The sequence below is a fragment of the Penaeus monodon genome, chromosome 36 (genome assembly GCF_015228065.2).
Source record: "Penaeus monodon isolate SGIC_2016 chromosome 36, NSTDA_Pmon_1, whole genome shotgun sequence".
Lineage (NCBI taxonomy): Eukaryota > Metazoa > Arthropoda > Malacostraca > Decapoda > Penaeidae > Penaeus > Penaeus monodon.
In genome coordinates this window covers 8051956-8060529 of record NC_051421.1, presented here as the reverse complement: position 1 = coordinate 8060529, position 8574 = coordinate 8051956, and the positions used below count along the sequence as shown (strand labels likewise).

The window sequence follows — 8574 nt, the reverse complement described above, 5'->3', positions numbered from 1 at the left end:
ATAATATATATATATATATATATATAATATGCATTTTAATATGCAACACAGACACACACACGACACATACTTATAATATGTATAGATATATATATATATATAGATATATATTATATATATATATATATATATATGGGTGTGGGTGTGTTGTGGGTGTGTGTGTGTATGTTGTGTGTGTGTGTGTGTGTGTGTGTGTATTCATGCTTGTATGTGTGTATGTTTTTTTATGTATATATACATATATATACATACATGCATACATACATATGTATAGATATACACATATATATACAATGCGCATATATATATATACACAGTGTGCATATATATATATATATATATATATATATATATATATATTTGTGTGTGTGTGTGTGTGTGTGTGTGTGTGTGTACACGCATGCATATATAATTCATCTATATACACATACACGGTCTTATAAATAGGTGTATGTAAATGTGTGTATATGAAGGAGGGGTGTTCTTCCGTTCCTTTGAGTTTGTCTACAATCCCATTCGTATATACAGATGCTTAGAAAACCTGAATGAATTAATACCAGTGCAGAAAGGGTATGAATTTGAATGCATTTCATCATTTCATTTTTCTTTTCTTTTCTAATATACATGTAATCAAGCGAGATTTAAGACTTTTTGCCGATAGACATATTTTCAATTTCATTCACGAGTGCTGAAGTAGAAACTTTTATCAACAGTTCTTAATTTCCAAAAATTGTGATTCACTGGTTGATTATTTAAAATTATCTGCTGGGTCAACAGGGAAGGGCATTCAGGGACTATATAAGCCTCCAGGATGATTTCACATCACCAATCCTACCCTCCCTGGTAAGTGATTAATATTATACACTTGCCTCTCGCTAAATCCGCGTTTGTTATTGTAATATTATTCTTGTAACCTATTCCTTATATAACATATATAGATATTTTGATACTGGGTCATCATTATTATTATCGTTATTCTATTGCCATTATCACACACATATAGCTTATATGTACATATATATATATATATATATATATATATATATGTATATATATATATATATATATATATATATATATATATATATTAAACACATAAATTATACTTAGATACATACATATATTTTTTTTCTTCTTATCCTGCACCTACGATATTCGAACTTCAATTTCTCTATATTTTCCTTTCATCCTAAGATAAACATCGCGCTGTTACTCATTACACTTAACTTTTCAGTTTCAGTGGTTGATTTTAAGATGAATCACATTCATACGACTTATTTGATTCATTTTCCTCCTAGATCACACCATGTTCGCTTGGCTGATGCTCTCCTGCCTCTTAGGCTTCTCCCTGGCTGAGGTTCAGGTAATAGCATGCTGTTGTCTTGCTTTTTCTATCACAGATACAGCTACATCAGCTAAGATAACTGAATTATATTTGGAGGACTTATCTATGTGAAACATTAACATTACAAAATATCATCGTTTCTCTTGTTAGGATTACCAAGTATGTTACAAGGGAAGAAGTGCTGCTGAAATCAAATGCATGAAGGTAGATGTGGACCGCCTTGCCATGAAGGTTCACTTCCACATGCCTGAATCCGACGACTTTCGAATGACGTGGAGACTCTGGAGGATTATAGTGTGGTAAGTAATACTTGTCAAATCACCACTGAATACCATGATGAACTAAAATACATTTGTTCTCAATGTTTTACGTTATTGTTTTGTTGAATTAATAGTGCATAAAAAATAGTTCAGTTTGTTCAACTGTCTAGATTCATTGCTTAATAAATTGGGGAGATAATCATAAATATGTAAAAGTTGATGTACCTCGCAGGGTCTAGCAGCATCCCGAGTGGTATCTCAGGAGGCGTGTTACGTGAGGCGGCTCGTTAAATCTTTCGAGCAACAAGTAGCTTTCATCAAAGGCCATCAGGATGATGGCCATGAGCGGGTCGAGTCTGACGTCAGAGTTTCCCGCTGTTTCTCGACAATCCTGAGGAAGAAATCGGTTCTGATCTTGCCAATTTCTGTGGCGACCTTCCCGTTTACAAACTGGTGAGTGAGGAAGAAAATGAGAGTGTGCAAGACCGTCGTCAAGTGAGCGTAACCTTCACCCGCTGCGTCCTGCTGTGTTTCATTCCCACTTGCTTTACCACCACGCTCACGCTTCCCACTGCATAATGGTCCCCATCACCTTCGGCTGGCTCGTCTTCGGTGTAATTGGACTGTTTACTTCAAGTTGGCCAAACAGAGTCTCTTTGAAACTGTCTCGATGATGTCACTCACTTTTGATTAAAAATCAACTGCATTCAAACGGTCTTTTATGTACATTATAATAGGAAACTATTGACACTTTTGTATATAGGAACATAATAAGCGCACGCGTCTATCTAATGAGACATACACTGCTGCACTATGAATCGATAACGAACGTGTTTCCTTGTTATTCTGCTTTCTTATTTTCATTTGTCCATTTTGACGTTTCATCCTATATACTACATACATACATACTTGCAAGTATAAGAACATATACTAACACTCCTCACACACACACATACACAAACACCAAGTGTTTAAAATTCCCCTACAAAGGTAGCTCACCTACAATCAAAGCAATAGAACCGATAGAACAAAAAAAGAGTGATGATCATTAATATATTACTATATATGATAAAAGTAAACCCCCTAAACCACTGGAGTACAAATGGAAAACCAGTAACGTGAAATCAATTTAATGGGTAAACAGAAACACTAACTTCTCGTTGGTGAAACAAACAAAAAAGAAAAAGGTCTCTCACTCTGGAATTCAAAAAAAGGAAATATAGAATGTACTGTATTAGTAAACCAAAATTAAGTATTGAGTAGAATTATTTCAACCATATATAGATTTGTCCTCACAGAAGATAAGGCCTATATAAATTTCTTAAAAGAACAGTTAGTATAATTTATGAACCAAGTATTACAAAATGGTTACACAAAATGCATTATGGTTTTCCTTTGAATGAATCTAACTATCTATCTATATATATATATTTATTTATATATCGGTACATATATATGTATATATATATATATATATATATATATATATAACATATATCATATATATTATATATATATTATATACCCGATACATACAGTATATATGTGTGTGTGTTTTGTGTGTGTGTGCATGTAAAAAGTATACATTTATATACACAGACATTATAAATATATATATATCTATATCTATATATATATTTATATATATAATATATATGTGTGTGTCGTGTGTGTGTGGTGTGTGTGTGTGTGTGTGTGTGTGTGTGTGTGTGTGTGGAAATATACTGGGTAAATATATGTATAGACATACACACACAATACATACATATATATATATATATATATATATATATATATATATATATATATATATATATGCCATACATACATTACATACATATATATATATATAGATATATAACATATATAATGTATATATAATATATATATCGATATATAGTATATTATATATGTGTGTGTGGTGTGTGTGTGTGTGTAGGGCACACACACACACAACACACAAACACACACACACACACACACACACACACACATATATATATATATATATTATATATAATATAATATATATATATATATATATCATAGATATGTATATATTCATTATATATTTATATATCTGCATATGTATGTATACATTGTCAATATTTAAATACACATAAACGAGTCGTGAATGTGTATATACGTACGTATACTTTATGCATTTATGTTTAATGTATACATATGGATACAGTAGCGTTTTTTTTCCATTTAACTTTTCAGAATGCGTTATTCTGGAATAACTATGTGCCTATGTTATCTCCAATTGCGGTATTGGTTACTGATTTTCATATATGTAATCTACTCTATAGATTTTCTTCATCCCCATAATATATAATATATCCATATCAGCTCGTGGTGTGAGCATAGCAATACTGAAAACACACACACATATGTATGTGGCTTGTGCATCTGCATATATAACATTTATATATGCGTTTGTGCTATATTGCATAGACCAAAGAACAAACACAGAAACTTTGATATATGTGTTTACCGTGTGTTTGTTCATGTGGACATTAGCCAAACAAATTCCTCAAAAAGAAATGATCTTGGCATATGCAAGTAGGAGAAGTCAAATGAGCCAAAGAATTAATGGAATTGCAAAATTTAAGTCAGTTTTTTCGTTCGCCCAAGCCATGCCTAAAAGACCTTAGATTGCACAAAAATGATATCAACTATATATCTACAGGGAAAATGAGGATAATGAGCAGTACTATTCTGCATGGATATCTATGATAGGATCTATATGTCGCTGGTGTGTGTGTGTGTGTACTTATTATATCCTATATATATATATATTATATTATGATATATATATATATATATATATATATATATTGTGTGTGGTATGTATATGTATATATACAAAAATGTATATATGTGACATAATATTATATAATTATATATATATAATATATATATATATATATATACGACTATATATAATACAATATTCATATATATATAATATATTATATATATATAGATATATTATATATATATATCATATATATGTTATAAAAAATATATGACAACACACACATCACACACAACAAACACACACAACACACACACACGCCACACATATATATATGTATTCTTCTCTCTTCGTCCACAGATATGGGGCACAAACGCTTTTATTTCGAACTTCATATAGCATGTAAATGTAAATCTTACTATATGCTTTACAATTTTTTTTTATTCTCTGTATCTCACCCATCCACGTTATGAAAATATGACGCACACACAATACATTTGTGTGTTTGTCGATGTTACACGTATTATAATGAATGTGAACATATAAACACTATGTGTCTATATGTAAGCATGTATCGAAGGAAGTGCGCGGCCGACTGGTTAGGTAAGTTGTAAATGTCAACCCCAAGTAGAAAAACGGCAAAAAATCTAACGGACCGCCCCGCCCATGTTTCGTCTGTCAAGTTAATAATTCAGGTGATCTTCACCTCTTTAAATTGAAATTCAAATTGGCCCTATTCATATAATTCAAGCATAATTTTTGGTATAAGTCTTCGGAAACATGGGTAGGGTTCATATACGTGCATATGACATGTGTATATAGTATATGAGTATATTATATGTTGCTCGGATGTACGTGTTTGTGTTTAGTGTGTACGTTACGCGTGTAAGCTGTGTATCGTGTGCACGCCACTACATGATATGGTGCGTCTGCGTGTGAAAAGGCTACTATGTAAGGAAATTTTTAGCCATGATATGTGAACGAGCACGAATGTTAGTTACATGAAAGCTACGTGTTATATATTTAAGAAATGACTTTACACTCAATCATCAAACCATTTCATTTATGACCAAATGTTAAAACAGGGTTTGGGCCATTATTGCTGAAGGATATATTTCTTCGTAAATTCTACTCTTCCTTTTACAGCATTTCCGTTATGAAAAATAGACTCAAAGGAAAATGGCAAAGTAATAGTTGAAAACAAATAAAAGTGTCTAGTTGTGCCAGGAGAATATAACATATACACAAAGGGGATCTAATTTCTTTACTTTGTATCAGGTTGCAAGCCACTGATGCTATCCGCTGTCGGTAATGAAATGAAGAGAGAGGAGAGGAGAAAGCGACAGAGTCTGTTGTCGCCCCTCCCCCCCGGCAGCCCAAGCCTGCATTATCTCTGTGGCGGGCTTCATCAGGGCGCATCTTCCTCCTTCGCCATCTTTTCTTTTTTTCTGGGCGGTTATTTGTGTTGTATTTCAGACAATGAAAATACTTTATTTGTTTTCTTTTCTTGTCGAGCTTCTACGGTGGTTTTGGTGAAAAGCGTGCTGTGCAGGTGTGTGGGTCTCTGGCTGGTTCTTGAGCCCTGAGCAAGGTGTTGTTGTTTTGCCGCGTTGCTTTAGTCTGTCGCTGTAATTAATCGATGCAAATGTCAGTCTGATGACGAATATGGGTGTATCTACATGCATGTATGGATGTATATCTGTGAATATCGCCATAGGTAGAATTTTTTTGTTTTGGGTCTTGAAAGGAATTAAAATATAAGTATTATACACATTCCACATACGTATAGTTGATGGTAGTGGGTCAAAGTATTAAAACGTTTGATAGTGTTATGTCTTTCTGTACACTGACAACGATTTCTCATGTTGGAAGATCCAATTCAAATTCAATTCAATTCAAATTCAATTCAACACTTTATTCCATTAATTACCAATGGGATTATATTTACATAATATTATTTACACTATGTAACTAAGATGTTAGATACATAAGATATTGATACAAATGTTTGTTTAACAAGATTAGACAGAACATTAATATCACAAAAGACTGAAATATCGTGCTTGGCTTGATGTTTGAACGCCGATGTCATTGATATTTCAGTAGATGTTCTTTCACTTTGTTTTCAAATGTCTTTTGGTTGGAGATATTTCTAATATTTTCTGGTAGTTGGTTCCAGATCACCAGTCCCGGAGTTGATATTTCTTGCCCCGGTATCTGGTGTTCGATCTTCTGAGATATAGAGGAGTTATTTTGCCTTGTATGGACACCTGTTTGTTACCTTTGTTTGTAATAGGTAATAGCCATTTTGGGTAATTTTCCTTGTAGATTTTAGGAGTAGAATACATGTGTTATGGTGTATTTCTGATGTAGTTTTAGCCATTTTAGTTTGTTTATATGTGGTGTCTGATGTGGTCATATTATTTACATTCCTAGTGCTACTCTTGCCGCGAAAGTTCTGTAGTTTTGGGTCCTTTGTATTTGTGTTTGGTATTTGTGTTAAGACAGTAATAAGATACTAAGTGCTAGTGTTGTATAACCAGCAATTCTTGTTTCTGTGGGATTTTATTTTTGATGTGATTTAAAAAAGTATTATGCAAAGTGCCCATTACTTTTCTGTAGAATATGATCAATGTGTGTCTCAAAGTCATGTATCTATCTACGGTACCCTAGATTTTTACCTGTGTGTGGGTTTCGATGCAGCAACCTTGGAAGTCTATAATTGTGTCTGTGGGTATTTTTGCTATGTTCCTGACGGCTGCCTATAAAACTACATTGTGTTTTTTGGGATTTAGTTTCAGGCCATTCAATATCGAAGTATTTTTTAGCTTCTGTTAGGGTGTTGGTTTTTCCTATCAATCATTTAGGTTGTTAACAGAAGGCAGGCGTGAAGAATTGAGAGTCGTCGGATATGATATAAGAAGACAGTTTCTTTACAATTGATGACAGATCATAATGAATTATTACATAAACAAATAAGATTGGGCCTTTAGGATGGATCTTGTGGAACACCGAACGGAAATTGGTTGCTTTGATGATACTTTTTCATGGATTTTTGACTGCTTGTGTTTTGCAGACAGGTAACTTTTGAACCAAAAATGATCAATTCGTGATTTGGTTAGTTTCTTGACAAGTAATCAATGGCCTGACACTGTCAAAGGCCTTCGATAAATCACACAGAGTGAGCAAATTGATCTGGTGTTGTCTATATTTTTATTAAATTCATCTGTGACTTTTAATAATGCTCTGTTTCGGTTGATAGTTTACTCCTAAAACCGTGTGTGTGTTAGATATAAAGTTATTTTCTTCCAAAAATGATGTTAATTGGTTATGCAACTTTTCTCGAGAACTTTAGATCTTATTGGTAGTATAGTGATGGGTCGATAATTATTAATTTCGTTCTGTACCCGGATTTGAAAATAGGTGTTTGTGTTTTGGTTTGTGGAGCCCCAGATGTTAAGACAGTATTAATGATACTAAGTGCTAGTGTTTTATAACAGCCAATTCTTGTTTCTGTGGGATTTTATTTTTGATGTGATTTAAGTATCTCAAAGTAGCCCCATTACTTTTTCTGTAAAATATGATCAATGTGTGTCTCAAATGTCATGTATCTATCTACGTGTACCCCTAGATTTTTTACTGTTGTGTTGGGTTTGATTGCAGCAACCTTGGAAGTCTATAATTGTGTCTGTGGGTATTTTTGCTATATCAAGCATTCTTCATATCCGGATGGACTTGTTAATCTGTACCTTCACGTTGGAAGACATAGTTTTCTCCACGTCTCCCCCCAAAGCCTTCCTGAACCCGGGGCACTGTGAACGCCCTTTCATATTATTGCCGTCCAATTTTACTTGCACTTTCAAGCAGGTCATGACCCGATCTTGCGGTGTAGCTGGCGATGTTCTGAGGCACAAGGTTTTCCAAGTTGATCTGGATATGGGGCGAACAGTTTGTCTACACGCTCTACAATTTGACCAGCAACAGTCTGTGCTGGAGCTTCTCCAACACCGGCAAAAGTTACCGTGTAAGTCAGCGTTGGCACGAGCGTTTTCCACCCCCAACCTGAACCGGAGAGCAACTCTGTGAAAATACTTAAATTAGTAATCATTAAACCAATATGCATTGTGCTTTACCATAAAAAACGAAGTATATATTTAATTTTCCCTTGTTAAACTTATAAGTTAATGAGCTAAGAATTTAAATTTGCT

The 8574-nt window shown here is 33.5% G+C and overlaps 1 pseudogene; it reads left to right on the top strand.

The window, feature by feature from the left end:
* Positions 1-1173: 1173 nt before the first annotated feature.
* LOC119595517 lies at positions 1174-2279 on the top strand (annotated as a pseudogene).
* Positions 2280-8574: the final 6295 nt, after the last annotated feature.